Below are 25,128 nucleotides of genomic sequence, written 5' to 3' on the forward strand. Positions count from 1 at the left end.
ACATCATCCCTGTGCCTAAGGCGGCTCATGCAGCATGTCTCAATGACTACCACCCAGTCGCCCTAACTTTGGTGGTCATGAAGTGCTTTGAAAGGCTGGTCATGGCATTAATCAACTCCAGCCTCCCCACTGGTCTTGACTCACTGCCTATCGGACCAACAGATCCGTGTCAGGTGCCATATCATTTGCCCTTTTCTCCTCCCTAGAACATCTTGAAACCAAGAACAGCTACGTAAGAATCCTACTCATTGACTACAGTTCAGCCTTCAACACTATTATCCCCTCGAGACTGATTACTAAACTTAGTGATCTCAGACTAAGCCCCACTCTCTGCAACTGGATCCTCAGTTTCCTGACCCATAGGCCACAATCAGTGAAGATTAAGGACAATATTTTATCGTCACTAACACTCAACACTGGAGCCCCCCCCCCCCAGGGGTGCACTCTCAGCCCCCTACTGTACATAGTACTGTACCCATGACTATGTTGCCAAATACCAGACTAATGCCGTTTACAAGTTCGCTGATGACACCACCATAGTCAGTCGAATCTCAGATATAACAGACTACTGAAGAAGGCCTTATGCCCGAAACGTCGATTCTCTTGCTCCTTGGATGCTGCCTGACCTGCTGCGTTTTTCCAGCAACACATTTTTCAGCTCTGATCTCCAGCATCTGCAGTCCTCACTTTCTCCTACAGATGGGAGGTGGAAGACGTGGAAAAATGGTGCACGGAGAACAACCTAGCTCTCAATGCTGACAAACCAAGGAACCTATTATTGACTTCTGGCGGGATGTTACTCATGCCCCCCGACACATTAATAGCACAGAGGTGGAATGAGTGGAGAGTGGTCTTCACCATAGGCTTTCTGGGACTCTTCATGTGGATGCATTGGTTACAAAGGCCCAATAGCGTCTCTTCTTCCTCAAGCAGCTGAGGAAATTTGGCATGATTGCGAATACCCTTGCCAACTTTTATAAGTGCACCATTGAGAGCATTCTGTCTGGATGTAACACTATCTGGAATGGCAACTGTACCATCCAAGATCGGAGATGATTACAGAGAGTGGTGAACTTGGCCCGGACAATCACAGAGGCCAACCTCCCATCTAGAGAATCTATCTACCAGACCCGCTGGCAAGGACAGGCCGCCAGCATTCTCAAAGATCCATCCCACCCTGGCAATGTTTTTCTACAACCTCTACCATTGGGAAGAAGGTACAGAAGCCTTAACACACGCACCAGTTTCTACCCTACTGTTGTTAGAATACTGAATGGACTTATAAAGTTAAAAATCACACAAGACCAGTTTGTAGTCCAACAGGTTTAATTGGAAGCACACTAGCTTTTGGAGCGACGCTCCTTCATCAGGTGATAGTGGAGGGCTCGATCGTAACACAGAATTTATAGCAAAAATTTACAGTGTGATGTAACTGAAATTATACATTGAAAAATTGATTGTCTGTTAAGCTTTTCATCTGTTAGAATACAGTGATAGTTTCACTTCTTTCATAGGTTGCAGGCAAAGATGCCCGGAGGCATGGTACATTGGGGAAACCGAGCAAAGGCGACGAAAACGGATGAATGGGCACCGCAAAACAATCAACAGACAGGAGGGTTCCCTCCCAGTTGGGGAACACTTCAGTGGTCCAGGACATTCAGCCTCGGACCTTCGGGTGACCATCCTCCAAAGTGGACTTTGGGACAGGCAGCAGAGAAAAGTGGCCGAGCAGAGGCTGATAGCTAAGTTTGGTACCCATAGGGAGGGCCTCAACTGGGACCTTGGGTTCATGTCGCATTACAGGTGACTACCATTGCAGTATACACACACACACAGGCACTCCTATACACACATACACATGGACACACAGACGCGCACACAGATACCCACACACATCCTTACAGACACACACACTCCCACACTCACACATGCACCCCCTCACAGACTTAAGTCACTCTGCACTCACTACACATACACTTTCTCACACTCACAACCCCCAACCCAGACAGACACACACACACACAGACAAAGACCCACATGCACACATATATTTTGTAGGGTGAATTTTTACTTGCAGGGTTACATTGTACTTTGCTCAAAAACCGCATGCATTCATGTAGAACTCTGAGCTCAAAAACTGCATGAATTTATGTAAAACTCCATGATTTCACTTTTTAGATTAGAATCAATCTAAACATCATGGCATAGGCAGAGAACACAAGGGGCCAACACCTTCAACATATTGTCTAGCTAACAATATCATTGTTAACCCGAGAATGCAACTTTTTTCTAAAAAGGTTTTGTGATTTACACATGAAAGAAGTGAAACTATCACTGTATTTTAACAGATTAAAGGCTTAACAGACAATCAATTTTTCAATGTACAATTTCAGTTACACCACACTGTAAATTTTTGCTATAAATTCTGTGTTAGGATTGAGCCCTCCACTATCACCTGATGGAGCGTCACTCCGAAAGCTAGTGTGCTTCCAATTAAACCTGTTGGACTATAACCTGGTGTTGTGTGAATTTTAACTTTGTACACCCCAGTCCAACCGGCATCTCCAAAGAATGGACTCACAAACTCTTAACATTTGCCTGTACCTGTGCTTCTGTTATTGCCGCTGTTTACCTATTATTTACTATCTATGCTACTTAACTCTGTGATCTGCCTGTATTGCTCGCAAGACAAAGCTTTTCACTGTGCCTCGGTACACGTGACAATAAACAAATTCAATTCAATTCATGTACAAATCCCATTCTGCTATGTTAAGTGTGCTACAGAAATGCAAGTTGTTGCATGCTGGCCAACCAACGTATCTGTTACTAAAGTCTTAACTATAATCGCAACAGTAAATGTTTTGATTACCAAAATACCAACACCTTTCCTCCAAGCAATTGAGCATTAGTGTCTGCCGCTCCTGCTCAATGCCTCCCCCTCTAGGTGTCCCCCGGTAACTACACCAGGTGAAGGCCTGCGCATGCGCCCCTCCCACCCTCCTGACGACGGCGGCCGGCATTGTGACGCATGCGCCGCTCTGACGGGCAGACGGAGAGCCGGCTGCTGGGGAATGGCGTTCTGTTCGTTCTTCGGGAGTGAAGTTTATAAAGATCACTTTGAAGCCGGTGAGTCTGGCTGCTGTGGGTCTGGGAATGTTGGGTTAGTTTGTTACTCAGTTTCAGTTTGTGTTTTCTTTCCGGGGAAGCGGGATTGAGTTTTCGGTGAAACGTCAAGTTTTGATTAAAGTGGAGGAACCGAAACTGCTAGAGACTTGGAGTTCCCCAAATCCCCAACCCCGTGTCCCATCCCCAAACCCCATCCCCAAATCCCCAACCCTGTGTCCCATCCCCAAACCCCCAACCCTGTGTCCCATCCCCAAACCCCAAACCCCGTGTCCCATCCCCAACCCCATCCCCAAATCCCAAACCCCATCCCCAAATCCCCAACCCCGTGTCCCATCCCCAAACCCCATCCACAAATCCCAAACCCCAAACCCCATCCCCAAATCCCAAACCCCATCCCCAAATCCCCAACCCCGTGTCCCATCCCCAAACCCCATCCACAAATCCCAAATCCCAAACCCCATCCCCAAATCCCCAACCCCGTGTCCCATCCCCAAACCCCATCCCCAAATCCCAAACCCCAAACCCCATCCCCAAATCCCCAACCCCATCCCCAAATCCTGTATCCCATCCCCAAACCCCGTCCCATCCCCAAACCCCATCCCCAAACCCCAAATCCCAAACCCTATCCCCAAATCCCAAACCCCATCCCCAAATCCTGTATCCCATCCCCAACCCCGTGTCCCATCCCCAACCCCGTGTCCCATCCCCAAACCCCATCCCCAAATCCCAATCCCTGTATCCCAAACCCCATCCCCAAATCCCAAACCCCGTGTCCCATCCCCAAAGCCCATCCCCAAATCCCAAACCCTGTATCCCATCCCCAACCCTGTGTCCCATCCCCAAATCCCAATCCCTGTATCCCAAACCCAAACCCCAAATCCCAAACCCCATCCCCAAATCCCAAACCCCATCCCCAAATCCCAATCCCTGTATCCCATCCCCAAACCCCATCCCCAAATCCCAATCCCTGTATCCCATCCCCAAATCCCAAACCCTGTATCCCATCCCCAACCCCGTGTCCCATCCCCAACCCTGTGTCCCATCCCCAAACCCCAAACCCCATCCCCAAATCCCAATCCCTGTATCCCATCCCCAAACCCCATCCCCAAATCCCAATCCCTGTATCCCATCCCCAATCCCAATCCCTGTATCCCACCCCCAAACCCCATCCCCAAATCCCATCCCCTGTATCCCATCCCCAAACCCCATCCCCAAATCCCAATCCCTGTATCCCATCCCCAAACCCCATCCCCAAATCCCAATCCCTGTATCCCATCCCCAAACCCCATCCCCAAATCCCAAACCCTGTATCCCATCCCCAAATCCCCAACCCCGTGTCCCATCCCAAACCCCACATCCCATCTGCAAACCCTGTTTTCCATCCTCAAATCCCAAACACTGTATCCCATCTCCAAATCCCAAACTCTGTATCCCATCTGCAAATCCCAAATCCCAAGCTTTGTATCCCACCTGCAAAAACCAAACTCCCAAATCCTGTATCCCAAATCCTCAAACTCTGTATTCCAAATCCCCAAACCCTATATCCTATCTCCAAATCCCCAATTTCCAAATCCTTTATCCCATTCCCAAATCCCTGACCCTGTATCTTGTATCCCATCTCCAAATCCCCAAACCCTGTATCCTAACTCCAAATCCCCAGATCCCAAACCCTTCATCCCAAATCCTCAAACTGTATTCCAAATCCCCAAACCCTGTATCCCATCTTCAAATCCCTAAACCCTGTCTCCCAAATCCCCCAACCCCATATCCCAAATCCTGTATCTCAAATTCTCAAATCCCTAAACCTTGTATCTCAAATCCCCAAATTCTGTATCCCAAATCCCTAAACCCTGTATCCCCAAATCCTCAAACCCTGTATCCCAAATCCTCAAACTCCCTATTCCAAATCCCCAAACTTCATATCCCACATCCCAAATCCCCAAACTCCGTATACCGTATCGCAAATCCTGAAACCCCATCACCCAAATTCATAAACCCCAAAATCAGTGTCCCAAATTCCTAAACCTCATATCCCAAACCGCATATCCCATATTCCATCTCACAAATCCCATGTCCAAAAATTCCAAATCTCGTATCCCAAACCCAGCATCCTGTATCCCATCTCCCAAATCTCCAAACCCTGAACCCTGTCTTCCAAATTCCCATACTCCGTACCCTGTATCCTGTGTCCCATATCCAAAATCCCCTCTTACAAATCTCCAACCCTGTTTCCTGTATCACAAATCCTGTTTCTCAATTCCCCAAACCCCATGTCCTGTATTCCCAATCTGGTATCCCAGTTCCCTAAATCTAAACCTTGTATCCCAAACTCTGTTTCCCAATCCCACTTCCTATATCCCAGTTTCTGTGTACCCAGCCCTAATTGATCAGATCCCAAATTCTTATCCTACTTCTCCAAATCTTGATTTTTCATCCCAGTTTCCTAAACTCAAGTTCCAATTCCCCAAAGCCTGATCCTTCATCCCAATTCCCTAACCCTCTTGCAGTCTTCAATAAGTTTTCCCTTTTTTTAAAATCTTTTGCCATTGGACACTGTTTTCTCCTCTAGCCACTCTATCCAGCCTAATTGAAATGTGAGGTATATCCCTTGAGCTTTCTTTTAATGCTGCAAGTTAAAATAGCAGGAAACTGGAAGATTGGGGCCACGTTTGCGAACTGAGTGTAAGTGTTCCACAAGGTGTTTGCTCAATCTATTTGTGTTTGCACAGTGGACAGGAGCAATGCAATGTACTAAATTGAAAAAGTGAAATGGTATTTGGCTTTCAGGGAGTGTGCATGTAGTTCGTAGTTCAGTGCAGATAGGATTGAAGCAGAGGTGAGTGTCATGGGCAAGTTGATATCAGAGGGGGATATGGGAGAGAAACGACTGAAAGATGGCCATTTTGAGCTGGGCGAAGTTGGAACCTTAAAGAAAATTTGCACTGATAAAATTTTATAATTTAAGTATAAAAATATTGTACATGTCCAAAGGGATGTTGGAGAAACTGTAATTTTTTCTAGTGTTGCAGAAATGTTAATATTTCTACCATTAATCTAAATATTATTGTAAAAGTTATTGTTTGTATTCAGTTTTGCTGGCCAGTTAAGACTTTAAACATTGTTTTCAATACAGGGATATATGTCTGTTCAAAGTGTGGGTATGAATTGTTTTCAAGTAAAGCTAAATATAACCATTCCTCACCATGGCCTGCTTTTACTGAAACCATTCATCCGGACAGTCTATCTAAAAGAAAAGAGAGAGAGAATGCCCTAAAGGTAAGTTGTCAAACGTGGTAGTAAATGGAAAATGAAAGATTATTTATTGTTACTGTTAATATTTGCATTTGCCTAGTCTAAATCAGACTCAGCATATTGTGACATGGTTTCTCATATACTTAAAAGAACTGAGATCTTGTGGTGCAATGGGTAGTGTCCTGCCTCTGAGCCAGAGGCTCCAGGTTCAAGTTCCACTCCAGGATTGGATGGATAAAGAATGTGCTATCAAATAGGTTGAGTATCGACTTGCAAATCCTTTCAACATACACCAGTAGCAGATGAGTAAGAATGAGAGATATGTGCAGTTAATAGTGTGATGGAAAATTATTGGAAACTTGACCATCACTATCCCTACTCAAGATTATAATATGAAAGGGGAATTGTATGTTGCCATACCATCTCTCTGAGGTGTTGGTTAATTCACTTGGCTAGTTGGCTGGTGTGGGTCAGATTGGTTTTTGGATGGGAATTCTGTCAATGCTTTTGATTGTTTCGATTGGTTTGTGCTTTTTTTACTAGTTTGCTATAAAGGAGAGAAAGGCGGGGGTGGGGGGGGCGCAAGAAGTAGAGAATATATGATTTTGGACTAAGCTATGGTGTAATAAACTCTGTCGATTTATCATTATCACTGAGTTGCAGTAAATGTATGCAATTAATGAATGGTGCTCTCCTACAGGCCTACAGAGCTGCCTACAATAAAACTTTGCCACTTTTGCAGTAACTATCAGCTTTTGGCAAGTTTGTAGAAAATGGTTTTGATTGAGTCGAAGAAGGAGCATTGTTGAACCATCTTTAAAACATTTCTTTTTCAGGTTTCTTGTGGAAAGTGTGGGAATGGACTTGGCCATGAATTCCTCAATGACGGGCCTAAACCAGGCCAGTCGCGTTTCTGAATATTCAGCAGCTCGTTGAAATTTGTCCCCAAAGGTATGGGAATTATGCCCAGTTCACTTTATAACCACTATATGGATGAAGAAAGGTAGCTTCATTAATGCAGCTTTGTTGTTCTTTCGTCATTTATTTTACATCTGGTTAAATATGAATCTCCTTGACTTAAGTCTGTTTTATAAATGAAACCTTCAGTAAAGAATAGTAGGTTGGACATAAATTGTGCTTCATAAAATTCCCATGCTACTATTCAGAACTTTTCAAAACTGTCATATTTCTTCCTATTCCCAAAGTTGAATTTGGCTTTAAAAATAACTGATATTTTTCATGTTGTGTATTTATTTGAATATTTTATTGGCGTAATTTTGAAACATAATAGTAACACTGTTTGCAATAATGTCTTTATTTTCTGTAGCATTTAATGTTGCCATATCAGTACGTTGCCTGTTTTTGATTTCCTGCCAATAAAGTTGCCAGTTCCCTTTATTTTATGGAGTTCCTATGTTTTGCTGAATCAGAGGGTAAAGGTTAAATGTGGCAGTTCAACTGTTGTTGGTTTTACAGAGAATAACATTTAAATCAATTTTGCATAACAATATTTATCATCAGAACACCCATGTTAAAGAAATATATATTATCACACTACAAACAATGTTTTATTAAATTGAACACTGATTAAGTAAAGAATGGAGGGGAGAAGGGGTGAAGTTGGGATGAGGAACATGGAGAGAAGAATATGAAGGAAACTGTCTCCGTTCGTTCAGAATGTTGTGCAACTTTTTCTTTCTTCCTGTACTCAAATTCGGAGCTGCTACCTGCTTGTGCTTCAGGCAGCCTATCATATGATGTTACAACACAAAGTCTTGTGGACAGAGTGCCATCTACTGTTTTGGTACGTTCACACTGCTGGGACTGTTCATCATTTCACTATGTCAAGTGATAAAAGCAGTGGATGAATGGAGCAAATTGTAATTTCAGTGCATCTGATTCTGTGGCAGGGAGAAAATCAAAATATTTCCAAAATTTGGAGTTGCCAAAGTGGGGAACAGTAGGGGGCCATGACTATGTTATGATCCTCTTTTCAAAATAACATTACAAAGCAAACTTTGGCAAATACAGCTCTGTTGACTTCACGGTAACACAGTTAATCTGAAATCAGTCGTTAATAAATTTGATCTAACTTAGTTTTATAGCAGCAGACATAAATTTACAGGGAAACTCCTACCCGATGAAGTTTCTTGATTGATTTTGGGGGGATAGTGTTAGGTGAACAATAGGAAGTCCAGTGATAAATAGAAATTAATTTTCAAGAAATCTTGGATAAAGGTAAAGATAAGAATTTCTCTGTGGGCGAGCAAGAAGCAGATGTTTGTTTTGTAACTTATATTGAGAATCTAATGAGTAGTGCATGGTCTGTCCCAGAATCAATGCTCAGGGCCCTATTCTCGTAAATTTATATTGGGGGAGGCTATGTTTTAAAGTTCAATTGACTTTTGAAACTTTATCTAATACTGTCAAAATTGGCTTTACTGCAATTTAGAACTTTTAATTTTTTGATCAGTTCTATTGTTGTCCATAACTATTTTAAAACTAATATACTGTAACTATGACCACTTGCCCAAAAATACTCCCCCATTGATACCTCAGTCACTGCCCTGCCTTATTTCCCAACAGAAGGTCAAGTGTCGCATATCACTCCTTCTCTAGTAGGTACATTCACATTTTAAATATGGGTGAGATACAAAATGAATATTTCGTCTCTGTATTTACTGTGGAGAAGGACATGGAAGCTAGGGTACATGAAGAAAAAAATAATGATATCTTGAAAAGAGTTCATATTACAGAAGAGGAGATGCTGGAAGTCTTAAAAAACATATAAAGATACATAAATCCCCAGGACCTGATCAGTTGTTTCCCAGAACCTTATGGGAAGAGATTGCCAGGCTCTTGCGGAAGTATATCTATCATTGACCACCACAGGTGAGGTGTGGGAAGACTGGAGGTTGGCTGATGTGGTGCCATTATTTAGGACAGTCTGTAAGGAAAATCAGGGAACTATAGACTGGTGAGCCTTATGTCAGTGGTGAGTAAGTTGTTGAAAAGGATTCTTAAGAAATAGGTATTTGGAAAGGCAAGGACTGATTAGAGATAGTCAACATGGCTTTGTGCATAGGAAATCATGTCTCACTAACTTGATTGAGTTATTTTTTGAAGAAATTACAAAGAAGGTTGATGAAGGCAGAGTGGTGGGTGTTGTCTACATGGACTTAAGCAAAGCATTCAACAAGGTTCCACATGGTAGGCTGGTTAGTAAGGTTAGGTCACATGGGATCCGGGGGAGCTGGCTAATTGGATACAAAATTGGTTTGAATATAGAAGACAGAGGGTGGTGGTACAAGTTTAGTTTTTGCATTGGAGGTCTGTTACCAATGGTGTGCCACAAGGATTAGTGCTGGGTCCACTGTTTTTCATAATTTATATAAAGGATTTGGATGTGAATATATGGGGTATGGTTCTTAAGTTTGCAGATTACACCAAAATTGGACAGTTAAAAAGATTATCACAGAGTAAAATGGGACCTTGATCAGATGGGCCAATGGGCTAAGAAGTGGCAGATGGAGTTTAATTTAGATAAATGTGAAGTGTTGCATTTTGGTAAGGCAAATCAGGGCAGGGCTTACACACTTAATGGTAGGGCCTTGGAAATGCTGCCAATCTAGGAGAGCAGGTACGCATTCCTTGAAAGTGGAGTCATAGGTAGACAGGGTGGTGAAGACGACTTTTGGCATGTTTGCCTTCATTGGTTAGAATACTGAGTATGGGAATTGGAATGCCATATTGTCATTGTAGAGGATATTAGTGAGGTCGCTTTTTTTAGAATACTATACGCAGTTCTGGTTGCCAAAACGAGGAATGTTGTTAAACTTGAAAAGGTACAGAAATAATTTACAGGAATGTTACCAGGACTGGACGGTTTGAACTATAGGGAGAAGCTGAATAGGCTGAGGCTTTTTTCCCTGGAGCATCGGAGGCTGAGGGCTGAGGTTTATAGAATCATAGGGTGAATAACCAAGGTCTTTTCCCCAGGGTAGGGGAACCAAAACTAGAGGTCATAGGTTTAAGCGAGAGGAGAAAGATATAAAGGGGACCTAAAGTGTAACATTTTCACACAATGGGTGGTGCATGTATGGAATGAGCTGCCAGAGGAAATGGTGGAGTTTGGCACAATTACAGCAGTTAAAATGCATTTAGATGGGTATATGAAGAGGAGTTTAGAGGGATTTTGGGCCAAATGCTGGCAAATGGGACGAGAGCAGATTGGGATATCTTTGCAGTGCAGATGAGTTGGACTGAAGCGCCAGTCTCCATTCTATATGACTATGACTAAACTTTAACATAAACTGGTCAGACTCAGAATATTAAACTACAAGGGAAAGTTGAATCTGTGAAAGAGAAATACAATTTACAAAATGGCTTACATGGTTATAATGCATAAATGGATGCTACTATAATAGATGGAATTTCACAGGGACAAGTGAACCCGTTAGGCAGAAGGTATTGAAGCTTTGAACATGCATCAAAAATTTCAAGAACAGCTTCTTCCCAGCCATTATTAGACTGTTAAATGGACTCTCTAACTTCAAATAATGTTGATCTTGCTTTGTGCACATCCCGTGCAGTATTCCCCACTCTATCTAAGCACCCATTGATCTGCATGTCCTTGTTTGCCACAGTCTTCCTGTAGTGCTTGCAAAACAAAGCTTTCCACTGTACTTAGGTACATGGGAATACAATAATTCAAATAAAGTACTGTAAATTGGACGGGATAGGTACTTTGTGAATGATGGAACATAATTAAAGCTGAAAAAGATCTTTGGTTATTAATGTTGAATCAGTGCTGGGCAATAAACAAGAAAGAAATTTGAATACTGGAGCTAGTAGTGTACTGTACCTAATGCAAAGCAAGTAGGGTATTGAACTCTTTTGACAAAACAGTCAAGTGAGATGAAATCATTCCTAAACTATATAGTGATGAGTCGTATTTCACCTACGAAAAAATAACTCTAGCTTTGATCACACAGACAGAAGAGAAACATCACTGACTTTATTGTGTGCAGTTTTGGTCGCCATTGTGTGCAGTTTTGGTCGCATTGTGTGCAGTTTTGGTCGCCATACTATAGGAAGGATGTGGAGGCACTGGAACGGGTGCAGAGGAGGTTTACCAGGATGTTGCCTGGTATGGAAGGAAGATTGTATGAGGAAAGATTGAGACACTTGGGGCTGTTTTCATTAGAGAAAAGAAGGTTTAGGGGTGACTTGATTGAGGTGTACAAGATGATTAGGGGGTTAGATAGGGTTGACAGTGTGAACCTTTTCCCGCGTATGGAGTCGGGTATTACAAGGGGGCATAGCTTTAAATTAAGGGGGGGTAGATATAGGACTGAAGTTAGGGCTAGGTTCTTCACTCAGCGAGTCGTAAGTTCATGGAATGCCCTGCCAGTAGCAGTGGTGGACTCTCCCTCTTTATGGGCATTTAAGCGGGCATTGGATAGGTATATGGAGGATAGTGGGTTAGTATAGGTTAGGTGGGCTTGGATCGGCGCAACATTGAGGGCCAAAGGGCCTGTACTGCGCTGTATTCTTCTATGTTCAAACCAGGTAAAGAGTGAGTGTAAGAGTCAGGAAATAGAAGATAAGAGACATTACACAAATATCTTATCTTTCTTCACAGTTGAAAATATAAAAGTGTACTGAAAATCATGAGGAACCACGGGGATAATAGTAGAGAAAAAGTACTGGAGAAACTAAAGGAATTAAAAGCTGACGGATCCCCAGGATTTGATGGTCTTTAGCCTGGAGACCTAAAAGAGGAATTGAATTATTGAATTAGCTTTATTGTCGTGCTCAAATGAGTGCAGTGAAAAGTTTGCAAGTCAGTACTCATGGTGCCATCTTTAGGCACAAGTTGCCTGGGTGCAGATTTTTTCAGTACAAGTTCTTGGGAAACAAAATTTGAAAAATAAAGAAACAAAAAGTCCAGCATTACAGACAGCAGGGATAAATTAGAAAATAAAGAAATAAAGAAGTCCAGAACAACAGTCCTTCCAACCCAACCGCACCTAGCCTCTAGTCCTTGACTCCAGACCATGCTGTGTTTCACCTCGAGCCTCTCGAGACTGGGAGACCGCTCTGGAATCATGTCGAGGCCAGACGTCTACATTGAAGCCACAGTAGGCCAGGAAGCTGCCACACTGGGCCACTGAAAGACATGCTGGGCCAAAGCCGCTGGCAGACCACCATGTTGTGTTGAGAGGATGCTTTGCTGCGTCTGTGCTGTGGTAGAGAGTCGACTCCATGCTGAGGCCAGGAGTTCAGGACATCGCCAAGAAGGAAGGAAAGGGATAAAAACACAAAATAGAGAAGGAAAAAAAAGGAAGAGAAATCTGCAGTGATAATGGATGCGTTCATTGTGACCTTCCAAGATTCCTCATGTTCTAGAAACATCCCAGCAGAGTGGACAGTGGTAATTGTAATATTGCTAGTCAAGAATAGACAGAGAGAGAAAGCAGGAAGCTTTGCTGATTAGCCTGCCATTGGTTCTGGAGGGATGCTGGAATCCACCAAAAATGTTATTGCACTCAATCATAATATGATTAAGCAGAGTCAACATGATTTTCTGGAAGAGAAATCATTTCACCATGGCAGATGGTGAATTCAAAGTCAATTAATCAATCTGGAAGGGGTGGCAATCCACCTAGTTCAAAAATATCATCTTAATGAAGGGAATCTGCCATCCTTGCCTGGTCTGGCCTAGATTTGACTCCTATGTGTTGACTCTCAATTGCTCTTGAGCAGTTTGGGATGGGTAACAAATGCTGGCCTTGTCAGAGAAGTCGACAGGTCATGAAAGAATGCAGTAAGCAAGTTTTTTTTTGAGGATATAACAAGGGAAAATAGGTATAAGCTAGTATACTGAGATTTCCAAACGGAATTAGTAAGGTGCCACATCACAGGCAAGTAGCTTGTATGTCCTCCTCTTATTATGCCCTTTTTATTAACCTGACCCCTGTGTAGGAGAACTGAATTATTAAAAACAAGACTCGAAATCTGGCTTTTCATTCTTGAAAAGGTGCAAGACTGTATAAGGGTATGGCAATAGGTAGCTCGTCTTGATGAATCCAGCAATTGATTTGGTGTAAGTGACAATGGGTCTTATAAAGTATGCATTTTGAGAGAGAGGCCCCTATTACTAGTAATTCTATTATTGTCTTAAAGTTATCATATTAATTTATTACAGAGAATTGCAGCTTTTTTTTGCATTTTGAGTGTAAAGATGGAATCAAGGCTTGATGTGCATTTTTGTTAACCTTGTGTTATTTGAGTGTTTAACTTTAAGGAGCACTGTTCTTTTCTTCGAATGTTAGTAAACTTGCAAGGCCGTATTCATTGAGATTTAATTCTGCATTTGCATATTTGTGCGGCAAGTACAGTAATTGAATAGTCACCATTGTGTAGATGAGGATAGGAATAATGCAAAGTTGCTTAGCAAATTTTCTGCTTTTAAATCTAAATTGCCTGGATTTAAAGAACAAGATTTTTACTGAACTTAGTTTTAATAGGTTTATGAAAATTCAAAATTAACTCATTATCAGTAGAGCGCAAATAATGATGAAAGTTGTGAAATTAATTGTTTTTATTTTATTTGCAGTCAATGAACCTCTTGAGGGAAAATAAGGCGAGCATGGAACCAGTCTTTTACAGTCATTGTACTACTGAAGAACACACTGACCACAAGCGTTACAGTCTGTGGTTTTTTTTTAAGTATCAAGTGTCAACACAGAATTGCTGTTTCATCTGGAAGTAGCGAGAAAAATGTCCTTGAGATGGTATTTTTGATGGTTAATCATTACATGACGTTTTCTGGATAAACTCTTCCTTGAATGTCTAGAAGATAGATTCTTACATGATTACACTGACAAAATACTTGTATTAAGTAAGTCGGACTTGATTTTAAACATCATTTAATGTCTTAAAACTGACACGCAAAGCACAATATGGAAATAGGGAAAAGGTTGCTGCAGTAGCAGATGTTTTATTCTTTGAGATTTTGTAGCAGGTCGCAGGCTAAACTAGTTTAAATAATGGTTCACAAAGATAACTAAACGCACAAGACATAATTTAAAGTAAATGTTACTTGTGACTGAAGGAAAATATTAAATTTTGCAATATGTCACCAAACAACTCACTTTAGCTAAACATTTATATACTGTATTAATGTAGTTGTTTTTAATTCTGAAAGAAATTTCACAGAAACAGAATTAATTTAGGAAATTCGTAGGTTACAAGGTATTACAGTCCATAAATCTATTAGTCATGGTTCTCTCACCACTGTTTGGTTTCAGTGCTGCCAATTATGGAGGGAAATCTGACCAGCAACTTTCATTATTTTACGGATTCTTCTAATGCCATATTTAAAGTAAAATTTCCAGTTGGATTTTAAATGCACAACATATATATATTAGAGTTGTTAAAAATAAAACATATTTTGAATTCTGCTATTTGTGGGTTTCTTCACCAAAGTTATGCTTTGTTTTCAATCACTTGCATTGGGCGTTTTTAATGTGAAGCAACTTTAATGATGGTGGGAAATAAATTATTCAGTGATGGAGAAGGAATGAATTTGCCTGATAATATAAGAAAGTAGATTCACTGCTATTGAGAATCATACAGCATCCTGGTCCCATAGTGGTTCTGCAAACTATGCGGATCTTAGTTTGCATTGGTCATTGCTGAAGATGGGGTCTGCCAGTGTACATTGTCAGTTTTCATCCAGAGACCCAAACAATGTAATGAGGTTCTAGAATGCTGCTTGCACAAAGCAGCAGAAGTTCAGTATAAGAAAGTGGTGAGGAGGTGATGCATACAGAATGAAACAACTAATCGTATGCCATATCACTTTGAAATCAAAGGAAAAGCTCATTTTGACCTGATATTGGTTAATGACTTTGAACTCAAACGTTTACAAGGCTAGACAGTCATTGTACTACTGAAGAACACACTGACCACAAGCGTTACAATCTTTAATGTGATCTGGAAGTCAGTAATATCTATGACTAGGTGCAGGCTACATAATATCAAAACAAAGAGCTTGTATTATATGCCAACGTGTACAACCTCAGCATGACTCATGTAAATACTAAGTGGCCAGCAGAATGGAGTCTATGGAAAGAATGTGATGCAGTATATTCATAGACGCACAAGGCAAGTTTAGAATACTTGATGAGTATCAGTGTTTACTCAGGAATGAGGTGCTGATAAAATATTGGTGGAAGTAACTATCAAACTCTTGCTACACTGACATGTGATACCCTTATTTGAGGAATAGTGAAAGGAATTCCTGGTTATTACAGATGAGTCAGTTTAACATTAGTTGGGGGGAGAGTTAATAAATAATTGGGAGAAACAATCAATAACTGAAGATTTATGAACAGACTGCATTGGATGTTATATATGAATTTCAAGAGACCTTTTGACAACATTGAGATTGTGGATTAAGATGATCAGTCAGTTTGGATAAAACATGATTTGGAGATGCTGGTGTTGGACTTGGGTGTGCAAAGTTAAAAATCACACCTGATGAAGGAGCAGTGTTCTGAAAGCTAGTGCTTCCAATTAAACCTGTTGAACTATAACCTGGTGTTGTGATTTTTAACTGGATAAAACATTGTCTTGAAGTCACCAATCAACGAGCCATAGTGAATGGTTGTTTTCCCAGACTGGAAATTGGTAGATGTTTTGCAAGGGTTAGTGCTGGGACCACTGCTGTCTTCGCAATATATAAATGACTTGCATATTGGAAAGTGGATAAATTTCAAAATTTGCTAATCCTGCACACTTAAAGGTGTAGCAGGCAGGCAGTGAGGATATCAATGGCCTGCTAAAGGGCATATAGTCGAGCAAAACAGGCAGACAAGTGCCTAAGTAGAATTTTGTAGAGAAGTATGAGGTGATGCGTTTTGGCAGAAGGGGTAGGGAGAGATATTTGTTATGGTCTTATAGTTACAGGGACAGAGAGACCCAGCATTTCAGGGCTTTGAAGTTGGCAAGTCATATTGAAAGAATGGTCAAAGTACAGAAGATATTAGACATCATAAATAAAGGTATTAATTACAGAGGTGGGGAAGTTACAGCAAACCTAAATAGAGCCATGATTAGGTTTCACGTAGTGTGTTTCATCCAGTTTTGGTCACCACAATTTAGGAAGGACAAGAAAATCTTTGACAGAATGCGGAGGAGATTTATCAGATTTGGTTTCTGGGATGAGGGATTTAGCTATGAGGTTAGGTTAAAGAAGGTGAATTTGCTTTTCATGGAGAGAGGAGACAAAAGGGAGATCTCAGCTGAGCAAGATTGTTAAAAGTTTGTGATGTAATAGGTAAAAGGTCTAGGAAGCAGAGATTTAAGGTTTTGGGCAGAAGATTCAGGGAAGTTGTGAGGTAGAATTATTTTTAAATGCAGTGAGTGGTAATGACCCGGAATTTGCTGTCAATAAGGGAAGTGGAAGGGAAGATGATCAGTGATTTCCAAAGGAAATTGGATAAGCACTTGAGAGAAATGCAATTGTAGGATTATGGAAATAGGGTGGCAGCAATAGAATTGACTGGAATATTCTACAAAGATCTCGCATGGACTTGATGGGCCAAGTGGCCTCCTTTACCATAATGGTCCTGACTTTGTTTCAAAAGCATTTCTGATGATGATCTAATTTTTGATGACTAGTGCTTGCCACAATGCAAGGAATTGAGTCCAATTTTGCACACATCAAGATCTCACAAACACTGCAACGATAAATGAATCTGGACAGAGACACTATTATGGGTGCCAGAAATCTGAAATTAAAACAAAATTCTGTAGATACCCAGTAGGTTTGGCAGCATCTGTGTTGAAAGAGAAATAGATTTAACAGTTTCAGTGTCCCTTCTTTCAGAACTGGTGGTAATTTGAGATGTAAACAGCTATTGAACAAAACAGGGGAGGATACAAAAATTAAGGAATGGCCAGTGATGGGTGAGATCAGAAGACACAAAAGAAATGGTCATGCAAGATGAAAAGAAGTAACAATGGAATATTATCACGGAGTGTCCCTTGAAGCAAAGATGGTGTCTGCCACATTTCATGATTAGTGTGTTCTACGTTGACTCAATTAAACAGTCATGGAACTAGAGGTCTTTGAATAGAGGGGACAGCAGTTTTCCTGGAGAAAGGATTTCTCAAGACAGGGTCTGCTCGCTTCGGAATTTTCTTCCTCCATTGTAGCAGTATCAAATAATGGAAGTAATCAAGGGACAAATGTAGATATAAATGTTTAAAAAAACACCAATAGTTGTCATCCGATAACAAAAACAAAACACATCAGAACAAAAGGCCATAATCAGTGATAGTTTCAAATTACTGAATTCAATACTGACTCTGAAAGGCTGAAAAGAAGTGGAGAATTTTAAAAACTTGACACAATTGCAACAGTTTGAAGCTTTTGACAAAAAAATAACGTTACTTGAATGATACAAGCTTCAGGTAAATAAATGTTTAATAAAACAAGACAAGCCATTTCACTTCCATCGAAGAGTGTTTGCCGCTGACCAAGGTCAGAAGCTGCACAATTCCTGATGAGTCACAGTTGGCAGATGCTTGTCCTGGTCGACAGACGATGTAAGAAATCAAAAATGAAGAATTAAAGTGACAGGCCGCTGAAGCTTGGGGCCACACTTGTGAGCTGCAAAGTGGTCATGTAATCTATGTTTGACCTTCACCATGTGGAGGAGACAATTAATAAATTGCAAAATGTACTCAAAGCTTCTTGTTTTCCTGGGAAGAGTGTTTAAAACCTTGGGCAGCCCAAGGGAAATAGCTAAAACAGCACAGGCTGCACTTTCAGCACTCGTGTGGGAAGGGGAGGGAGGATTATTGAGGAGTGGGCCATTGTGTTTGAGTTGGGGGGGGGGGGGGAGTTTGGAGGGAATGATGGGCCCTTCAGGAATGTTGAATTGTAAGGAAGAGAAAAATGCTGGTGAATTCAAGCTGAAGATTTCCAAAGTGGCAGAAGATGATCTGTTGAATGTGAATTGAATGGAAAAAAAAACCTTGAAACTTCTAATGATTTAAAACGTGCAACCTTGAATGATTGACCAAATGGCCGGGGGGGCTCTTTTCTGAAGCCTAACACAAAATCTTTATTATTCGAGACTGAGATATGTCTATTGTTCTCCCTGGATGGTCTCAGTTCACAAATTCCAGACACACCACCGAATTTCCCATCTGACTGAAATGGAGGTTGTAGATTGTTGTAGGTTTTGTTTTTATAGGCTTGCACAAAGCACTGAACACTGGACAAAGGTTTGAAATAGTGCCACAAGATAGTACAAGTAGTGGAAACAAAAAAGCTACACCACCTTATGAGCCAAATTCCCACTCTCTCCAAACTTCTATACATACTACACTCTTTTCATGACCACACTGTATGACCACCTTATGGTGGCAATCAACAGGAAGTTTCCTTACAGATATTTAACTTGCTGCACAGTGTGGAGTCTCTTGGTATCACAGTGCAGACTGTCCAACCAGCTCTGCTGAACGTAGCCTACCAGAAGACCAGGACTTACCCAGAGGTGCTGATGGTGAAGCCTGGGATATTAGCTGCATGCTATGATTCTGGGAGTACGACTGTGTTGGACTGTTGATGGACATATCAATGGAATAGCTCTCTTGAACTTGGGAGTGTTAGGAGAACTTCGAAGATGAATGGTGCATTTGTCATGCAGAGTATTTAGGTTGATCTTGTACAATCTATTCAGTTTGATTATTCACCTTCTTCACAGCAGATCAGGAACTGAGAAGCTCGCTGGGCCATTTCAGAAGGCGTTTAAGAGGTAAAGGGCCAACTGGAATCCAACATAGACCGGACTGAATGAAGACAAGTTTCTGGATATCATTACTGAGATTAGCTTTCTATTCCAGATATATCCAATTGATTGAATTTAGATTCCCCAGCTGCCAAAGTGGGATTTTAACTGTTTCTAGATCATTAATCCAAAAACTGAGCACTGATGGCCTTAGCATTACAGTACTCTTATTACAAACTTCGAGTCAATATTATGAAACTAGAAGCAATACTATTAATAACCACTTGATGGTAGTGTTGTACAAAAAAAACTATAATGATATTTTCACTGGGTAGTACATCAAACATATAGTGGTAACAATATCAAAACATCAAGCACCCAAATTAAATTATCGCAGCCAATATTCTATATTTATCTCTCCACCCTTCAGGCTCTCTGCCTTTATTCCTGATGAAGGGCTTTTGCCCGAAACGTTGATTTTGCTGCTCGTCGGATGCTGCCTGAATTGCTGTGCTCTTCCAGCACCACTGATCTAGTACCTGCAGTAACAGTCCAGCCCCCAAAGTTTTTAATTTCAAAGCCAATGTAATTTTTTGATTAGAGAAGTGATGAATTGTTAATTATGTCCATTTCTGAGCTAGGGTCAAGGTAAGTCTTAAACCTCATCCATGTGCTGGGAGCATGTTTCAACAGTATCCCCCTCTCATCTTACTGCAGATTTAAATTCCCAGTGATGTTGAACGAGAGCACTACTGGACAGGGCATAAAGTTAGCACTTTACCCAACCTCATGAGATTCCTGTCTGATGAGTTGAGTTAAAATTGCACCCATAATTTCTAATACCAATGAAGCAGAATAAGAAAGCAGCAGAGAAAGGCATATAATGAGTTACTTTAGTTTACTCAGACCAGATATTAACAGGTGCTAACCTATTTCCCACCATCTTAAAATGTTTGAATCACTCCTATCTGACTCTCCTCTGTTTAGCAAAAACAATAAGACACCTCCAGACTGCTGAGTTTCTCCAGCAATTTCTGTTTTTGTTTTTGATTTCCAGCATCCACAGTTCTTCGATTTATTCCACTCGTCTTTAAGGATTGATTTCTCTGATGCTTTCTTTGCTGATCTCCCAATTTTTCAACTTCCATAAACTGCAACTTGTCCAAACTCAGCCAACTATGTCCTGTCCAGTACCAACCCCACTCTACCCTCACACCCCAGCCGTCAATGATCTGCATTGACCATACTCCTTGATTCCCAATGCATTGAACATGTGGTTCTCATTCTTACCTTCAAATGCCTCCACATTGTGTTGTATAAAACCTCTCCCATTCTCCTGCCACTCTCAGTGCTCTGACATTAACCTTTGGTGCGACCCAGCTCCCTTTATACCACCATGGATAACAGAACACCTTAACACAACTCCTTCCTCAGATGAAAAGGCAGTGTTCAATACTGAAAATATGATATTAATCATAATTAATCGTTAATTCAATGGGTCACCAACATTGTTCAGTAGATGAACTAGGGGGCAATGATATTTACTGTAAACATTGAGATATTAATTTTTGCATCATTAACATCAATATAATCTTTAAACACTCAGTGTTTTCACTGTTACTGCTGTTGTTTTGGTGATTTCTTGTATTGATGAGTCTCCTTTTGTGCCTTTAGTCTTTCTTTTGCAGTAATGAATCTTACATTAGGCTGAGATGTTTTCTGAAGGTTTGTTTTTCACTATGAAACCTGGAAGATTTCTCATTGCATCTTAGTGAGCCCGTCTCATTAACAACCTGTCTCACCTCTCATCCTTCACGTACAATACCAGTACTGTTTCATCCTGACTGACTTACAAATACCACTGAAAGACCAATGCCCCCTTGTGTCTTTAAAAAACTGCTTGGCACTGAGATAAACACTGGCAATCTGTAGCTGCCCTCCTCCTTCACTGACATCAGAGAAGGGAAAGATGGCATAGCGATTCTCCTGATCATGGATGGGGTAGGTTGCAGAGGAGAGCTTACCACCTCCTGGAGGTACAGCAGTGGAGGCCGTGCCACCTGACCCTGGACTGGGTTCGCCACCCAGGCCAGTGCCAACTCCATGCAGTAGAGCAATGGTCAGTGGGTGCTATGAGAAGGTCAGTGATCTCCTCTGAGCCAGTCGCCATGCCTCACTCTTCTCTCTGTTGCCTCCCATTCAGAAGTAAGAAAATATTCACTGGAATAGGCCATTCAGCCCATTAAGCCTGCTGTGCCATTCACTATGATCAAGAACAATCGGATGCTTCAATACCCTGCACCCAGTCTCTGATACTGCACTCATCTCCCACCAGGGCTCAAGCTCTGCCATTCTGACTGTGGTCTGTGCCATCATCCCTCACTTATTGTCACCCCCAACCCTCCTCAAACCTTGCACACCATTAACACCATGCCCTCTGTGCTGTCTACCCCGTGGAATGCCTCACCAGCTTTCAACCAATTGCACCAGCACCAACAGCTTTGCCAACCCACTCTCCTCCTGCTCAATTGATCTCATGACAGGAGAAAGCAGTCCAAAACATGGCAGAGAGATCCCCTGTGGATGGACGACATGCCTGCCATTAGACTCCTCAGCCCCAGTGTGGAGAGAATCCTGCCCCTCACCGGAGGAGATGCTGGGACATCCATATCCTACCAACTCGGGGGCAGGCTACTCTTCATTCCATCACAGCTCTTATATTAACTCTACCATCCATCTCATTCATGCAGCCACAATGAGGAGGTGCTGGTGTTAGACTGGGGTGGTCAAAGTTAGAAGTCACACGACACCAGGTTATAGTCCAACAGGTTTATTTGAAATCACAAGCTTTCAGAGTGCACCTCCTTCGACAGGTGAAGTGGAGGGAAGTGCACAGGCACAGAATATTTAGGCGGAGAGATGATGGCAAGATAATTCCAGGTAATTAAGAACGTTGCCAGGTCAGTACAAACAATATGAGTAAAGTATCGACTACTGAAAACCAAATGAAGGGATGACCCATGAACTGATTAATTAAGCTTTAATTAATTGGTTTACAGGTCATTCCTTCACTTGTTATTTGGGCTATTACATTCAGACATCATTGTGAGGGTTTTGTTGTGTTTCAAGGTCAAACTGACCTTTAATGCAAAGGAGTTGGCAATTAACCTGCTACATGGAATGTTCTATCAATATCTCCAGAATTGTTTCTTCCAACCCATTAACAAAGCTTGCAGATTCAATCCATTCCTATTCAGTATCATTATGCAAACGTAAGAATTGGGATGTCATGTTGCAGTTGTGCATGTGAGGCCACTTTTGGAGTATTCTGTACAGTTCTGGTTGCCCTGCTAAAGGAAAGATGTTTAAAATTAAAGAGAGTGCAGGGAAGATTTACCAGGATGTTACCTTCCCGGGACGAGAGGATTTGAGTTATAAGGAGAGGCTGGATAGGCTGGGATGTCAGATGTTTGGGGGGGGGGGGGGTGACCTCATCGAGGTTTGTAAAATCATGAGGGGCTTGGATAGGGTGAATAGCTAAAGTCCTTTCCCTAGAGTGGGGGAGTTCAAAATGAGGAGGCATATTTTTGAGGTGAGAGGAGAAAGATTTAAAAAGGACATTGGGGGGTGGGGGCAACATTTTTATACAGAGAATTGTTTGTGTTTGGAATGAACTGCCAGGGGAAGTGGTAGGTGGAGGTACAGTTATAACATTTAAAAGACAATTAGACAGGTATATGGATAGGAACGTTTTAGAGGGATTTGGGTCAAATTCAGCAAGTGGGACTAGTTTAGCTTGGGAAACCTGGTTGGCATGGACGAGTTGGACCGAAGGGCCTGTTTCCATGCTGTATGATCCTATGAGTCAACCCAATCTCAGACACAAGGGAAGGAAGGCGGAATTATATCTTCCTCAAAAAATGAAGATTGACAAAATAACGGAATGGGAGCTTTCGGACTGATTGATGCGAGTTCTGGAAATTGATCCTTGCCCTAATGGTGTTGTGTCCACAAGATGCTACAGTCACAAAATCCTGTACGAGACTAGCAAATGTGAACATGTAAATGAGAACAAACACACGTACAGAACTGATTCTCTGAGGATGAATGATTTTCCTTATTCTTATGCAAGCTGATTAATACAACTGCAAACAGTTTTAAAGCTGCCTTAAATTTAATAAACATTTAAATCAAAAATCAATGAATAGAGTTTAACAAATTTAAATGGAAACTCAATCCTGTTGTAAAAATGTTTCATTTCATTAGTGAAGTGGAGAGTTCCAGCTGTCATCTCAATGTACAGGTGCTGATCTTTTTTACTTCTTTCCACTGAACTTAATTGCTGTGGAGGTTTTTCAGGACTTCAGTGGACTGTATTAACTAGCACACTGGGTTGCAAATACTTTTTCAGTCTGGTGCACTGTATAATGTGTGCCACCTGGGATCAGAGCTTTTGTAAATTCTGCCCGCCCTTCAGTAAATAGGCAGACGAGAAAAAGTAAAAGCTGATTGTAAACTGCAACAATCGATCTGAAGAAAGCCCCATTTTTCCGATGCCTCCTCTGATACTTGATATGTTGAGCTTGTACAATAGTCCCTCTGCCTCATCCACAAGCAGAGGCATTGTGTTGAATCTCTCCATGGCTCAGTTGTCCTGTAAGTAGATTGGAAATTCTACTAGTGAGTTACTAACTATGTAAATATAAAACTCTCCTAGGTACAGCCTCACAGTGCCAGGGTTCAACTCCAGCCTTGGGTGACTGTGTGGGTTTCCTCCGGGTGCTCCGGTTTCCTCCCACAGTCCAAAGATGTGCAGGTCAGGAAAGCTAAATTGCCCATAGTGTTCAGGGATGTGTAGATTAGGTGCATTAGTTAGGCGTAGATGTAGAATAATAGGTAGGGAATGGGTCTGGGTGGGTTACTCTTTAGAGGGTCAGTGTGGACTTGTTGGGCCAAATGACCTGTTTCCATACTATGGGAATCTAATCTAATCTAATAAAAAAAACCTGTTTTTATCTTTTAAACAAATTTCAGAGCAGAAGCACTGCTAATCAACTGTAATTCATGTTTCCATTTCAAATGCTATGTTTTCTAGAAATGAATTCACTGAATTCTCATTGTTTAAGCCTGGAGGAATATTGCTGAAAAAAAACAGAAGCTTTTTGTCCTGCTCTCATCAGGACGATTCACAGGAATAGCAGTGTTTGGAGCACAACATTTTTAACTGTATGACAAGAGCATGCTGATTAGCAAATCGATAGAAGCATTGCATCAGTTCGACGATGACCGACAGTTAACTGCTGAACTGCATTTAAATTTAAACCAGGCAGGTTGACTCTGACTGGTCAGGGCATTGCACTGAGGAATAAACCAGTGAATGGCTGCCACCTGTTTTGTTCAACTAGGACAAACACAATGCGTGCACCTGCAAGGAACAGGGCCTAGTGGTGTAATTAACTTAGGTAGCTTCTAATTCATGTAACGTGCCACACTGCAAGCCAGTCTGACCGTCTTAAACCAGTTGTCAGTACGATACCTAGCACACCAGGATAGTTTAGGACATGGCACACAATTGCAGAATCATATCTAATGTTCGAGGTATTTTCCCCATCAACCTGTTCAGTAACGTTATGACACACCTCTGGAGTAGGGGAAGCTTGAACCCCTGAAGTGGGGACTCTACCACTATGCCATAAGATCCCTTTGCACTGTGTTTAGAGTTGGCCTGGTGGCATGGTCAGTACCTTGCTTGTTGTGAATTATTTTATGCCATGCCTTATGTTACTTGGTCTGGAGTTCACAACTCGATTTCAGTTTTTAATTTGATCTGTTTGTGTTGCTGTAGTGCCTTAGTAGATGACAGCACCATAAACAGTACTCGGTTGAAATATGCCCACACCACAATTTCACTTAAACAGAAGTGGTTTGGCAATGCAAA

The 25,128-nt window shown here is 41.5% G+C and overlaps 1 pseudogene across 1 annotated transcript; it reads left to right on the top strand.

The window, feature by feature from the left end:
- The first annotated feature begins 3,010 nt into the window (after positions 1-3,010).
- Positions 3,011-14,846, top strand: LOC122560429 (methionine-R-sulfoxide reductase B1-like; annotated as a pseudogene). The gene is made up of 4 exons (XR_015760586.1): positions 3,011-3,126; positions 6,260-6,402; positions 7,215-7,329; positions 14,000-14,846. The product of XR_015760586.1 is annotated as a methionine-R-sulfoxide reductase B1-like (transcript).
- Positions 14,847-25,128: the final 10,282 nt, after the last annotated feature.

Source organism: Chiloscyllium plagiosum, unplaced genomic scaffold (genome assembly GCF_037043375.1).
Source record: "Chiloscyllium plagiosum isolate Xiang-an unplaced genomic scaffold, Cpla_swu_hap1 HiC_scaffold_20, whole genome shotgun sequence".
Classification (NCBI taxonomy): Eukaryota; Metazoa; Chordata; class Chondrichthyes; order Orectolobiformes; family Hemiscylliidae; genus Chiloscyllium; species Chiloscyllium plagiosum.